Genomic DNA, 16051 nt, shown 5'->3' on the forward strand with positions numbered 1-16051 from the left:
TCGGAAGTCAAGCTATATAGCAAATTGAGTCCAGCCAGAATTACATGAGAATCTGTCTCAGAAAACAAGACAATAAAGAAGCAAAATATGCACTGCATGTTTTTCTTTCTTCCCTGTCCCCGCGTCACAGGGTTTCTAGCTCTGGCTGGCTTTGAACTCCTTATGTAACTGAGGATGTCCTTGAACTTCTGGTCCCCTACCACCTCAGAGCTGTTATGACAGGTGCATGCTGCTATGCCTGGCTTATGAAGAGTTAAGGACCTCATGTGCTAGACACCAGCCCACTGTCCCAATTGAAGCCCACATGCTGTGAATTTCAAATTCCTACTTACATGATCCTTGACAGCTTTTTCAGCTAACAATTTTCCTCGGCTCAAACATACCTGTAAGACAACAACAACAAAAAAACCAAACAATTATAGTACTTCATCAGAGAAAAGGTTAGAAAAGAGAACCCCTTAAAAGTAGAAAATTTTGTTCATATAGTCTCAATAGCTATGAACACAGAAAATTTATGGTCAAAAGTGGCTTCATTATTCTCCTGGAAGACAGACTAAAATTTTTTCCCTCTTTTTTTCCAGTGCAGAAAACATCTACAAACATACCAAACACACACGCACACGCATAGGCACACGAAGAAAGAAATTGAATGAGATGCTAGAGGATCAATTCTATGTAAATAAAAATAGCTAGCACCCACTGACATTTTAAAGTCAAGCTATATAGCAAACTTAAGGCCAGCCTGAATTACATGAGAATCTGTCTCAGAAAACAAGAAAAAATCTACACTTTTCAGGTTAATTTGAGATTTTATTCTTTTTCCTTTTGGGTGTTGTATTTTGACAAGCATTCTACAACTGAGCTACATCCCCAATCCTTCGAAAGCCTTAACGTTACATCTGCTCTCACTGAGTTGCCCCAGCTGCCCTTCAACTTATGATACTCTTGCCTCACACTGCTTTTTTTTAATGAACTTGAAATTTTTTTATTAGATACTGCCTTCATTTACATTTCAAATGCTATCCCAAAAGTCTTCTATACCCTCCACCTGGCCCTGCCCCCCAATCCACCCAATCCTGCTTCCTGACCCTGGCATTCCCCTGTACTGGGGCATATGATCTTTGCAAGACCAAGGGCCTCTCCTCCCACTGATGGCCGACTAGACCATCCTCTGCTACATATGCAGCTAGAGACACAGCTCTGGGGGTACTGGTTAGTTCATATTATTGATCCTCCTATAGGGTTGCAGACCCCTTCAGCTCCTTGGATACTTTCTCTAGCTCCTTCATTAGGTTGCCTCACATTCCTAAGGAGTTGGGCTAACAGGCCTGGCTCAGCTTTGTATTAAAAAAAGATTTAAGAAAAACATTATACACAATTTTTATAAATTATTTCCCTTTTAAAGTAAGACAGCATGAAAAGCAGTTAAAAGGCCATGAACACATCAAGAGCTTGTTGGTAGTGTATTACATTTTTACCAAACAGCACTACTGCACAACCTGACCCACTCTTCTCCCTTTCTCACAGGACCGCCTTTGCAACTCCTGCTTTCTGCTCTCTCTGCATTCAAACTGCTTTTCATGTGGCTATGCTTCAAATGCCCATTTAATTATATCGTAGTATAACAATTTAGATACAGTAAGCATTTTATCTCTAACTCTCTTTTCTAAGTATTTACATCAGTTTGCCCTTCATTTTGTCTTCAATGTACTGTCAGAAAAATTTTAAACACGGATCATAACTTATTTTTATGGGAGGGGACAAACAGCATACCACTGTAGACCTTGTAGACCACATCATCTTTGTCAAAAAACTAATATTCATACAGTATTTACACAAACATTTTCTACTTGTCACAAAATATTATTTTGTTTTTCCCATCAACTTCTGGATATGCAAAAATATGCCTAACTTATATGTTGTACACAGTCAGTATGCTGTAGATGGTCAGTTAATCTACCTTGAAAGATTTACAAGTTTTTCTTTTCTTCAAAAGAATGGCTGGCTATTAACTTTAGTTGTAAATTATTCTAGAAAACAAAAGCTACCTGTCTAAAGTGCAAGTGCATGCTTTAGGAATCAGGGTACAACTTGACTACTATATTATTAAGGAAAACTTAATCACCTTTCAAAAAGACAGAAACATTAGGTGAGAAAGCCACAGATCTTTTTTATAACCACTCTATCTATGCACTGTAACCCTGCTATTGGAAGCCCAGAGTCAAGTGTCAGACAAACATCTGTAACTCCAGGACCTGGGAGACACTAAGGCAGAAAGAATAAGAATTCTGAAGGAGTTACAGAGACAAAGTTTGGAGCTGTGATGAAAGGATGGACCATCTAGAGACTGCCATATCCAGGGATCCATCCCATAATCAGCTTACAAACGCTGACACCATTGCATACACTAGCAAGATTTTGCTGAAAGGACCCAGATATAGCTGTCTCTTGTGAGACGATGCCGGGGCCTAGCAAACACAGAAGTGGATGCTCACAGTCAGCTATTGGATGGATCACAGGGCTCCCAATGGAGAAGCTAGAGAAAGTACCCAAGGAGTTAAAGGGATCTGCAACCCTATAGGGGGAACAACATGATGAACTAACCAGTACCCCAGAGCTCTTGTCTCTAGCTGCATATGTATCGAAAGATGGCCTAGTTGGCAATCACTGGAAAGAGAGGCCCATTGGACTTGCAAACTTTATATGCCCCAGTACAGGGGAACGCCAGGGCCAAAAGAACGGGAATGGGTGGGTAGGGAAGTGGGTATGGGGGACTTTTGGGATAGCATTGGAAATGTAATTGAGGAAAATTCGTAATAAAAAATATTAAAAATTAAAAAAAAAAAGAATTCTGAGGGAGTTCAAACCAGTCTGAGAGGGATTTATTTGTCTTAAAACAAAGAGAAAACCATGAGATCCACTTTGCCCTAGGCTCAAAGCATATAGGACACACTTACTCTGTCTTGAGACTTAAAGGAACTTCCATCATGGCTGGGATGAGGAGAGGTGGTTTCTGCAGTATATGCAGATTCTGGACTTGGTACAGGAGAAAGGCGACCCAATGTCTGTGCATACTTTGCTTCCTTTTTATTTGAAACAAAATAACTGATATCTTTGCTGAGAAATTCTTCAACTCGCTAGAAGAAAACAAAGAATTTATAATAAATTTTTCCAAAGCTCTTTAAAGATACTGTGAACAAATTCCAATTTCATATAATCTAATGTCTTGGTTTTTTTGTTTTGTTTTGTTTTTGGTTTTTCAAGACTGGGTTTCTCTGTAGCCCTGGCTGTCCTAGAACTCACTATTGTAGACTAGGCTGGCCTCGAACTCAGAAATCCGCCTGCCTCAGTCTCCCATGTGCTGGGATCAAAGGTTTGCGCCGCCACGCCCAGCTATAATCTAATGTTTTACAAATTGATGCTTTTCACGCTGCAGTTTTGAGCCCATAGTTCTGAGGAAATATAATGGGAGTTTCATTAATAATATCATGTGCTATGTACTATTCTTAAGTATTTTATCCTAATTAATGCAGTCCACGCACTCTCCTGCACTTATCTACATACACTGGAGATGACAGTGGAAGTGACTTGCTGGAGTCCCAGCAGCAAGGCCTCCTACAGAGATGAACTCTTCTTTGCCTGTACTATGTAACACTACACGTGGACAGTAAGCATCTGAAATGCAGCTAGTATAAGCCGGCCATTGTATTTCAAATTTTATTTACATGTACCGGGCACATCAGTTTCAATCATTAACGTTATAACATTTCCTAATAGCAGAAGAAAGAACCTTTTTTTCTCACAAGCATAAAATTTTCAGAACATGCACTCCACCACACACAGCAGCATGCTGTTATTAAAGATCACCATCACCCAGGGGAAGGGGTATTGAACTAGTTAGTTCTATTAAAACACATACATATAAATACAATTGACACAATACTAAGAAGCAAGCAGAAGTGACTAATAGTCATAAGACTTTTTCCCAGTTCTAATTTCTAATGATTCACAGTATGAAAGGCAGTAAGTAACTTGGGGCAGCCGGATGCTTGATGGTGATGCCGATGGTCCTCGTTACCAAACCTAATTATCTGAGCTCGAGCACCTGGACTCAGACAGCAGAAGGAAAAACCAACTCCTGCAAGTTCTCTGACCTCCATGTGAGAGTACACATCATATGCACTGCAGGCACATTCATACACACTACATGAAACTACATAAAACTAAAGAACTAAAACCAAAATGAACCAAAGTTTGTGATAAGTTAATTTAAGCTACCATTGACTCAGAATTAGCTGTTGGCAAGAACAACCTTAGTGAAATGCAAGTTGTTTTTCCCTTTCCTTTCTAGGCAACATTCATTTTCATTGACCAGCTAATAAATTATCACTATTTGTTTATTGAAAAAAATATGGGTCTTGTATAAAAGTAGAAAAGAATGTAAATGCTAATTTATAAAATACTGCCTTTTAAACTTTATTAAGTTTCCAGCAATTTACCGACACACACACACGTTCATCTAAATTGTCCCAACTGTGTGGTAAGTTAAGGTGAAAATGGGCTGGAGGGATGACTCAACAGGTACTGGCTGCTCTTCCAGAGGACCAGGATTCAGTCCATATGAACCCACACGGAGGTTCCCAACTGTCTGTAACTTCATTTCCAGGTGATCTGATGCCCTATTCTGACCATTTCAGGCACAGTATGTATGTGCTAAACACATGTGTAGATATATGTAGATAAAATGACTCATATACTTAAAATAAAAAATAATTTTAAAAAAAGGTGAAAATATACGCTTCAGGGCAGGGGTTCTCAACCTGTGGGTCACAACCCATTAGGGAGTCACATACCAGCTATCCTGTTTATCAGTATTTACATTATGACTCATAACAGTAGCAAAATAGTCATGAAGTAGCAACAAAAAAACTTTCTGCTAAAAGGAGGAATTGTATTAAAGGGTCACAGCGGCTGAGATGCATGCTCCATGGTCTTTGCAGACAAGACTTTCAAAGTTAAACGAGGTCATAAAGTAGGATCAAGCCCCAGAGTCTATGCAAACGAAAAAGATCTAAGGCAGGGTGATCAGCCACTGTATTAACTACACTTCTCATGGGCAGGCACCAAATACCTCACAAAAATAACCTGAAGAAAGGTTTATTCTGGTTCAGATTTGAGGGAATCTCATCAATCCACCGTGGAAGAGAGGGTGTGCTAGCAGGAGCATGAAGAGGCTGAGCCAGTGTATCTGCAGTCAGGAAGCAGAGAGATAACTGTGAGTGCTAGGCTAGAACATCCAATGGGGAGAAGCACCTCCTTGTCGGAATTTGCTTAAACCCTGACCAAAGGCAACTTGAGGAAGGGGTTTATTTCAGCTATCATTGCAGGTAACAGTCTGTCTGTCATCTAGGGCAGTGGTTCTCAACCTTCCTAGTGCTGCAATCCTGTAATACAATTCCTCATGTTGTGATGACCCTAACAATAAAATTATTTTTGTTACTGCTTCATAACTGGAGTTTTGCTACTCTTATGAATCGTAAGTATCTGTTTTCTCTGATAGTCTTAGGTAACCCCTGTGAAAGGGTCAACTGACTCCCTCCCAAATGTAGTGAAAATATTGGTTTCTTTAAAAACCCAATTATGTTATATAAACATGTTTAATCCCAGGGGTGGGTTGTAGGCTGCTTCAGCTTGGCCACAGCAGTTAACTATGATTTGTCTCTTGCTCTAGCAGGACGTGATTTTTGCCAGTAACATATAGTTTAATTCTGGGGACTCTGGAGAGGGTCCCCAGAGCAGGGGAGAACCCTGAGCAGGCCTATGTGGTTGCTGTCCCCTTTGTTGCTGCTGGTTCACTGTGTTTGCAATTGATGGTTTGCTGGACTGCTGGATATTCTAACAATGAAGACTGGGTTGGTCTCTAGGAACGTGCAGACCCTAAATCTGAAGGAAGTATCCTACAGGTCAATGTCCCCTTTCCACTCTAAGCTCCTTCCTCTCCTACCTTGTGTTGGGGGGTTGGAATGGATTAAGGTGGTAGATATAAGAACATAGTAAAATAATAAACCAACAGCCCAAAGGGGTTGAGCCCCACAGGTTGAAAATGGCCATTCTAGGGGCATCCCTGGCAGGAGCTTGAAGGAAGGAACTGAAGAACATGGACGAATCCTGCTCACCAGCCTGTTCCCCATGTCTTGGTCAGCTTGCAGGTGTTCAGTTATCTCTTTGACACCCCACTTTCAACTCTTTCAGATACATAAATTGCTGGAACCCCTTTCTTGAAACTGCCCATACTGTTTGCACAGATGTTGCCTTTTACATTCCCAGAAATGGTGGATAAGTCAAACTGTGAAGGCTAATATGTTTATTTTCTGGTTCTTTGACAGTAACTGATAGGCATGCCTACGAGTTTAACCTTGCATATACCTGACAATCACAAAGCTGTGGGGCTGAATATCTATTTAGGCCCTTCACCCATTATTCATTTTTATGTGTTTGCTTACATGTATACATACATCTATTTATCTGTTATGTGTGCCCAATGCCTGCTGAGGCCAGAAGGTGTCAGAACTCCTAGAACTATAGATGATTTAGAGCCACCAGTTGGGTGCTGAAAACTGAACTCAAATCCTCTGTATGAATAAGAGGTTTTAACTGCTGAGCCTCTACAGCCCCCTTTACCCATTGGATTAGCTTTCTGTTGAAATGTTCACATATTCTGTATAGAATACACTTACTAGATACTGAATATACCATTTTTCTTTGGAAACAAGACTAATTGGCCTTGACCTAAGGATAACCTTTTGAGTTTCTTGCCTTTACCCCTGAATGCTGGAATACTGGTCTGTGACACTGTTTTCTGCAGTGGTTGCGACTGAACCCAGAGCTTCATGTAGGCCTAGTAAACACTGTTAATTGGAGGAACATAAACGACTTGGAAATATTCTCTACCATTTAGTGATTTCTCGTTACTGTCCTGGGAGATAGAGAAGTTGTTAATTTTAACTAAGCTGAACTTATGAATACTTTTAATTTGCTGTCAATGGTATTTTCTAAGTATTGGAAGCCTCTTACATGTGTATCTTGGCTCCATATGTGATGTAAGGTAAATTTACAAACTCATTCTTTGGCATGTAGATATCCAGCTTTCCTGAAACTGGCTGGCAGAATGATCTTATCAATAAAAAACAAAAATAAGTAGGCAACTGGCTACATATAAAATAGTTTATTTCTGAGTTCTCACTCACTGGACTGAATGTTATACAACTCTAATACCATAAATTTCTCCCAGTATTAATTTCATTGAAACGGAATTAAAACTTCTTAGTGTAAAAACGTAAAAAAGAGAGCGGGAATGGCTTAGCAGATAAAGTACTTGCTACTTTGTGCAGAAGACCCTGTGCTCAATTCACAGCACATGCACGGCGGTTCACAACTCTCTAACTCCAGTTCCAGAGGGTCTGATGCCATCCTTCTGTCCTCCTTGGGCACCTGCACTGCCTTTATACAGCAAACACACAAACATAACTTAAAATACACAAACAACAACCCCCCCTTGGTAGTTTTGGGCACAATAAACACACAGAGAAACCCTAACTTACTATCTCTCAAAATAACACCGCCACAAAACCACAAGGAAAGCAAACCGGAAACCACTTCTCTTGTGTGTGGCTCAGACTTATTATTTCAGAACCGGGGAAATAGAGGCAGGAAGATTATAAACTTCCAGGCCAGCCAGTTACACTGCTTACATCAAGAACCTTGCTGCCTTCCAAAGCCCAACACTACTCTGTTATCCTGTATCATGAAGAAAATGCCCTTTATAATCTGGTTCTAACATAAGCGATTCTTGCCACATCCACATCTCAGTTTCACTTGCAGGGAGTTTGTAGCATTAAGTACACAAGCACACCTATACAGGCATATATTTTAAGTATGTTCTTTCTATAATGTGCATATAGTTTACTAAGTACATTCCTAACATTCCTTCAAGACTCAGCTCAAACATTAACTGTACTGATTCACAATGGTGGGTAAGCATGTCCATCTGTATCCTAACAGCAATTTCTACATATTCCCAGGGCGGCTCTATAATTATTTAGTTATTATGCCCACACAATGTCCTCTACAATCCTTCAGGTAGAACTAATCTCCCCTTTCCTTTGATTTTTGTATTAAATTACAATCAGTTGTACCCATGGGTTGTGTAAGTTTCTTGGGGGACTGAAACATTCCATTCTATAGGAAGCTCCTGAAGCAGAAAGGTAAACTACTAAAAAGAACTTTAAGGAAGTCCCTGAAAGTGACCAGATTCCCTAGGCCCCTCCCAGACAGAGTAGAGACAAAAGCTGAGAATCTCTTTCAGACAAAAGGAAGCTGAGCTGTAAAGACTCTTATAGGAGAAAAGCTGCAAAGATTCTGAGACCAGACCAGCTGCCTGGAAGAAGCAGAAACCAGCTGAGTTGCCTGCAGTGTGTTCAGTGTGCTCCAGGTTTCCCAGCTTTTGTGAGCTGTCATTCATGCTGAGGAGGGCCTTGGAGATGCTGTTGTCTGACTCATTTCTGCTCCTGGAAGGAACCTCAGTAAAATTCACTGCTCCACCAAGTTAGACTTTGGTGGTATCCATACTTTGCTCGGTCGTAAGATTCCTATCTGGGGTGAACAGATATCTCAACAGTGTTGTGTTTCCCTAGGAAAAGGTTTTTCACACAATACCATGCCATTTCTATCTAGATTAGAGCTCCAGGAAAGACAGACATAGGATTCATTTTTGAGTCTAACAAAAGCACAATAGTATGCCCTGAAAACCATACTCAGAGAACTGATTGGAAATTGCTGCCTCTACATTTTAATGGGCAAACACAAAAATTATACTTGTTTGTGATCAGGATCATAAAGTAACAAGGTATTACACCCTGTTGGAACACAGTCCAAGAATGGAGTCAAGTGAGAATTCTGAGTGCTTCTGAGAAAACTCCAAGAAACAAGATGAATCTTGTGACCTCAGTTTTTCCAAAGCACAGAATTGTTCTTGGAATGTATTTTTGAATGTGCCCCTCCCAAGTGAAGTGGATACGACTGAGTTTACTTCAATTGTTGTTATTCATGTGTCTCTATGGAAAAGCATGATGTCTGTACCTCAGGCTTGTCCTTGTGTCACTTTACTCATGTGATTCTTTTGAGACAGGGTTTCTCTGTGTAGCCCTGGCTGTCCTGGAACTCACTCTGTAGACCAGGCTGACCTCGAACTCAGAAATCTGCCTGCCTTTGCCTCCTGAGTGCTGGGATTAAAGGCGTGCACAACCACTGCCCGGCTCTCTTTATCCTTCTTAAGTGGCTTTCATTTGGCTATTTTTCTAACACTATAAAGGAAGGTTCACTATTATGTGAAAACTGACTGCTATACAGTTAATACTTGAATTATCACAAATGTCCTCTGCAAATTTTTAGCACAGTTTCATTAAGACTCACAGAAAACAAATATGTGTGATCAATTAAGCAATGACACCATTGGGGCGATCCAAAGCAAAAGAAAATAAAAGGATAGACAGGTTAAATAAAACTAAACATTGGAGGAAGAGAGAACCATTGAAATAAATGACAATTTGATAAAACTGGGTACCTTTAAATATGGACAGAAACCAGGACCTAAGGACTAAATTGACATCAGTGAATTAAACAGCAAAGACCAGAAGTAGGTACTTTCTTTTCCAACAAGAAAGGTGGTGGGCTGTGGAAGTAAGTGCTCTCCTTTGCCATGGGTTTGGCAGCACATGCCCTCCCTTACCTGCAGGCTACCTCACTAGCCCAGCACTTGGTTGTTCCTAAGGGGAGGGTGCAGATGCAAGAACACAACTTATGCAGCAGAGGTTTCTCTGTATTGGAGGCAATCAGAGGCGTCACAACACCTGGAGAGCTCACCTCAGGAAAACATCACTTTCATGGTCAGGCTAACTCCCCTGCCGCAGCGCTACAAAACTCATGCTTTCAGGACAGCCGCTGAGATACTTGTACCTTTAAAGGGTAAAATCTGACATGTATAAAGTCAAAATGGTCTCTAACAACCATTTGTGGTAGAAGTAATTGAAAATTTGTTTCTTGAAAGTATCTTAGGAGGTGTTGTGAGGATGGGGGAAGAAAGAAAGGGAAGTGATTCCTGTGCCAGCACCAACATGACACTGCTCATTTAGTCAAAGCTCCATTTGTGGGTTCCCGAGCTGGACTTAGAGATACAACATCGTCTGAAGCATCTGCTGTGAGAAGCACAAATCTAAACATGAGTTCTTTATACCCAAAGTTAACAGAATGGCCAACGTAGTTGAGAAAGCTATCAACTACTGCATAGCCACCGATATTAAAATAATGGTGGCGTATCATGTTACAAGCTTAGCAGGTAGCACTTCATTGCGAAAAAGAGGGGTCTTTACTCATATCTATGATGTCCTGAGAACATGAACATCCTGTTGATAGGAATACAGCTGATGGTAGCAGGTCTATCAGCCATGACCTTTAGAAGTGCAGCCATACTGTCATTATGATAAATGCTACCATAAATACAAAACAGTAAGTCAACAAAATGGACAGGAGGAAAATAGGCTGCTTAGGGGGGCAGTGGACCTAGCTATGCAGAAGAGAGTGGGCAAGGGCAGGAGGGTAACGGGAGTAACAGACTGCAACACAGTTCATATATGAATGTAACTGACCAAGAGAGAGTGAAATCCATGTGCCTTTCATAGTCAAAGTGAGATTCCATCAACTGCCTCCCAAAGAATGAAGGCAAACGTCAAGGGCAGGCAGGAAAATATCACATTAATGAGGAACTCTAAGAAACTCGTGAAGTATTCTTGTGAACTTTCAGTCTGGGAACAAAATGTTCAAAACTGCTAACTTTCAGTCCAGCAGAAACCTCTGAAAACAGTAAAAATCATAATAACCACATTTGTTAGATTTTAGGTCACATTAACATTACACCTAAGAAATCTTTATAGAGTTTTGCCAAAGTTTTCTAATCATAAAGAAATGGATGCGACAGGGAAGGCACTTTAACTACTACTCTGCAGGGCGTGGTGTCGCGTGACTTTAATCCCAGCACTCGGGAGGCAGGGGCAGGTGGAGTTCTGAGTTCCAGGCCAGCCTAGTCTACAGAGTGAGTTCCAGGCCAGCCAGGGCTACACAGAGAAACCCTGTCTCGAAAATTGTTCCCTCCATGACAGGTGCCTGCTGACTGAGTACTTCTCTCCTGGCATGTAAGTATACATATACACACATGTGTACACTACTAAATTATATGCCACATATATAATAATTATACATATACACATACGTGTGTATATATATATACATACACACACATGTATGTGTATATGTATAAAACTAAAGAATTATTTTAACACATAAGAGCTCCCGTCAGCCATCAGTCAAATGGCTCCTGGTATTTTGAAAGAAAAGGCAGGTTTCCTAGGACATAGGAGCCTCGTTTATACCAAACCACCAATCACAGAAACTTGACATTTTATCAGGCTACAAAAGGCTTTAAAAAAAAGTTTTCTTTATCTTCTGATGTTGGGACTTGAACACAGAAAGTCTTGCACATGTCAGCAGGTGCTAGACCACTGGGTTACACTCCCAGTTCCCAAGTGATTCACTAATAACCAATAGCTCATCAAAGCGCTACTGCTAAATCGCTGTAATTTCCAAAATGAAACGCCCTGGTAATTTATATTACAGAATGCCAATTATTACTTTTCTCAACTTCCGGTGGGTGTGCGGTTCTCACTTACCCCTCCGAGTTCCTTTATATCTTTTTGTGGTTTCTCACATATGGTGATAGAAGGCAAGTCAAGGTAAAATATTTTTGCCCAAAGGGGCTTATATTTGGATTTTTCCAGTCTATTATCAGCCTTCAGGGATTTCAAGGATGGTCGATTCTTTTCATTTCTGTCTTGGATGCCACCTGTGATTACAAAAGAATCAGGCAACATTTTATGCAGACAAATTTTTTAATTTATTTTACAAAAAAATGTTCAACATCTTTATTGCAGAAAGGAAACATTACTAGTCATAACAAATTAAGTCCTTAGAATCTAAATGTTGTCCCTAATATTACCACTTAGGATGAAGGCAAACTGTCCTGTATGGTTTCCACAAACTCTATACTGGAGAACAAGAGCTGAATCAGCAGAAAATAGTTATTATTTACTCCTGTTCCGTGTCTGAAGCAGGAATTCTATAGAGCCGTTCTGGAAAACTTACTTTCTCATGGTGTAAACTTCATGTGGGGAATTAACAGGGCGGTAAAAACCCAACACAGGTGTTTTAAATATTGAAAGCTTATTTATCTAGGTAGCCACACACACTCATCTAGAATAAACAACCTAATTCTTAGGGGTTAATAATGCTCGCATTTCCGTTTCATAGTTTGTCTAGTACTTAAAAGAACTAGACGAGGGATTCAAGCACTTTGTTTACATATAAGAACCTAAGCCCACTAAGGACTCTGCCATTCATCTTTTATTTTAAAAGCAGATGAGAATCAAACAACTTTTTTAAACTTTCGAACACAACCTGCACTTTAGTACTTAGTTACTAGACACATACGCACCTCTTAGGAATTTTCCCTATAACGAAATTTTTTTATATTAAACACTGAGATCGAAATCTGCTTTTGTCTATGAGGTTGAAACACACACACCTCTCTGTCTCCCTCACAAGTGAGATGTAAAGCTTGCTGATTTTGGATTGGGCACCAAGATAATCAATCACGGGCCAGAAGCTGGTCAAGTTCTGTGGAACCCTCCCTTACTGTGCCCTAGAACTGCTGGAAGGTAGAGGGTACGATGGTCGGGCCACTGATGTCTGGAGCTTGGGGGTTGTACTTAATTTTATGGCCACAGGGCGCCTCCCTTTCGAGGGATATGGCTATGAAGCAACAAAGCAGAAGATCTTTGCAGGAAAGTACTCTAGGAGTTTTAGTCTCTCACCAGAACTTTGGGATGTGATAGTCAAATTGCTAACTGTCAACCCTGGAGAGAGGCCAACAGTTCAAAAGATTGCCAGATTCAAGTGGCTAAAATATGACAATGAAGCTTCTCCAGCTTCCATGGGAGAGAACACTGAAAGCCACCCGGACCCCAGTATAATCGTACTCATGGGTGTCCTGGGATACAATCCAGAAGAGATAAGAGAAAGTTTGCAGGAGAAAAAGTTCAACACGGTGATGGCTACTTATTTAATGCTACAACAACAACAACAACAGCAACAGTTACTGAAAGAGGAAAACTACTGGACACCTGAACTCTTCAACTCATAGTCCTCCTACCCCTCCCATCTAGAGACTGTTCCCGGAACACTCCTGAACTTTTTACCCCAGAGTACATTCCTGAACTCTTTACCCCAGAGTCCGACCCCCTCCCAATTGAAAACTGTTCCAGGAACATTTTTTAGATAAGGGTCTCCTGGAACAAACCTAGTCCTACCCCTCCTAACTGAGGACTGTTCCAAGAACAGTTTTGAGATAGGGGCCTCCTGGTACTACCCCAGAATGTTCCAATAGATCGGGTACATTGCCAAAATATAGGACACGACCCCTTGGTGACGTAAAACTTGTACTTTTCCCCTGGCTTTTTCCTATAAAAGCCTGTGAAAAATTTGGGCCGGGCGTCGATTCTCCTCTACACCATGCTGGGTGTATGAGTTTCGACCCCAGAGCTCTGGTATATGTGCTTTTTATGTGCTTTCTTGTCGTTGCTGTATTAAATCTTACTCTCTACATCTTAAGTTCGGTCTCAGTGTCTTCTTGGGTGCGCGGCTGTCCCGAGGCTTGAGTGAGTGTCTGCCCTCCGGGGGTCTTTCATTACCACAGGAAGACAAGACAACAAAAAAAACAGATCCCAGGCCCTGTATAGAATGTTGGAAAACACAGAGCCAACCATAAAAAACCAAGTAGCAGTAAGGAGGGCAACTAGTATGCCGATCCTTTCCACCATCAGTTTTGAGAAGGGAAAGAGAACTACAATGAGCCACTCTATGCCACCCACCCAGAACTGCTTCAAGAATCAGACAACTTCACTCAACAGCATCAGCCCCCAGCTTGTCCAGAAGGCTCACTACATGAAGAGCATCTGGGAGACAGAGATCAGTGACACCTCAGAAGAAATGTCTACTAGAAAGTCTTTGGAAGATCCAAACCTCATGGGACAGCTCCACATTGTTACTACACCTGGACGAATGGACATCATGAACACACAAGTTACATCACCTCCATTCTCCAGGAAGGAGGCCAAGGGTGAGGGTCCTGCTCTACAACAGATAGAGTCCAGACCATCCTCCCGAAATACACTCCAGGGACACCTCCATGACAGGTGTCAGACTGCGCCCCAGGCCCCCTTTCGAAGACGGGCCTTGAAGACCCTAAGGAACGGATTTCTAAGAGGCTTGCAAACTTTATGTTGCTGCCTGCCAATCCAAAGCAGTGCACCCTGACCAACAACAGAGGCCTGCCTGGCTCTGAGTCAAAAGAGCCATGGAGGTAGCCATGGTACCAGGTAAGTGGAGAGACTACAATACACTTCTACCTCTAGGTTTTTTGTTTAAAATAATGTCAATTTCTTTAAAGAAAAAAATATTTATTTACTGTATGTGCATGGAAGTTAACCAGCCAGAGTCAGTTCTGTCTTTACAACCCTATCTGTCTCAGGGAATGGATTAACGTCCCCACCCTTGGTAGCAAATGCTTGCACTCACTGAACACTTTTCTGGACTAAATGATATGCTTTGAAATAAACAGGTTACAAGAATATACATCTTAGGGGTTGGTGGTAATGTATTATCACTGATAAATCCAATCCCACGGTATCCTTTGTGAGTAACTTCACCACATGTAGAGGGCAGAGGACAGTGTCTTGAGCCTGGCCAGGGTGTTGGAGGAGGGTGGGGGAAGGGATCAGTGGAGCACTCGGGAAGAACCAGCCTGACAGCCCATGCCAGCACAGGGCCAGCACAGTGAAGCATAAGTCCTGAAGATTTCTACTAAGATCTCTCTTTCTTATGTCTGTTTGAAGAGCATTTACAGGCACTGTGCTCCCTGAAAACTGATACCAGAGAGTGAAGAGCAGCCTACTGAGGATGCACACAGATACAGGAGAGGGCCAGGGAGGAATTTCCCATGGTTGGATGCTGGGAGGCGGGGGTGGGACCATCTCTACATCACAGTACGAAACTAAGGGCAAATTCTTCCTCTGTCTGCAGATTAACAGAGTGTGTCTGGCTTGTGTGATACCCTTCTCAGGTCCTTTGCAACCTGAGGACTGAGCATGGATTGTGGGAGGAAGGTATGAACTCATGATTGTCCTGACTTTGCCCTCTAGGTTGGTTCATGTTGGCTGGTGATTCCACAGTTTTGCCAGCCAAGCAAAGTACTCCATAGATCTCAGTAAGTCTGGAAACAAGGTACCATGACATGCATGCAGGTCATCATTGGGAAACCAAACCTCAGAGGAACTTCCAGGCATGTAGAGATCATCAGCTGCCTGTCTCCAGATGTACCCATGAGACATTAGAAGAGCAAGTGGACACTGGAAGCAGAGTAGGACCCCAGAGTGTCTGAACTGATCTACTTGTGTTTGTGTCCAAGATGACATTGCTCATGGTGCAGCTCATAAAACCATCCTGGCTTGCTAGTCAGCTTGCTTCTAACTCACCATTACTTAGATACCCTTACAACTCACCATATTTGGACAGACAGGGACACACAAACACACACACGGACACAGAAACACACACAGTGAGAGAGAAAGAGAGGGGGAGTGAGAGAGAGAGAGAAAGAGAGAGAGAGACAGAGACAGAGAGAGAGAGAGAGAGAAGAGCATTCCTTTGGCATTCTTGCTGCTATTGAAATTAGTTGAAATGGAGAGAATCTGTATTCCAAACAAAGTATTATCATATTTTTTGTGACTCTAGTTGTCTCTCCAAATTTGTTTTGCCTTGTCTACACCCTTATCTGAAACATTAACCAGTTCATCTTCATAGGAGCCATGTGAAGCCAGATCATATC

General features: G+C 41.5%; 2 pseudogenes across 1 annotated transcript in view; one reads left to right on the forward strand and one right to left on the reverse strand.

The window, feature by feature from the left end:
• Window positions 1-16051, reverse strand: part of LOC147004907 (protein DBF4 homolog A-like) — a 386595-nt pseudogene that overhangs the window by 13267 nt on the left and 357277 nt on the right. Inside the window, exons 7-8 of the transcript XR_015046882.1 lie at window positions 2958-3137; window positions 333-383 (exon numbers count right to left, since the gene is read on the reverse strand). The product of XR_015046882.1 is annotated as a protein DBF4 homolog A-like (transcript). The remainder of the gene's footprint in view (window positions 1-332; window positions 384-2957; window positions 3138-16051) is intronic.
• Window positions 4059-15161, forward strand: LOC147004908 (sperm motility kinase X-like; annotated as a pseudogene).

Source organism: Mus caroli, unplaced genomic scaffold (assembly GCF_978045245.1).
Source record: "Mus caroli unplaced genomic scaffold, Mus_caroli_1 scaffold_4, whole genome shotgun sequence".
In the NCBI taxonomy this organism is placed as follows: Eukaryota; Metazoa; Chordata; class Mammalia; order Rodentia; family Muridae; genus Mus; species Mus caroli.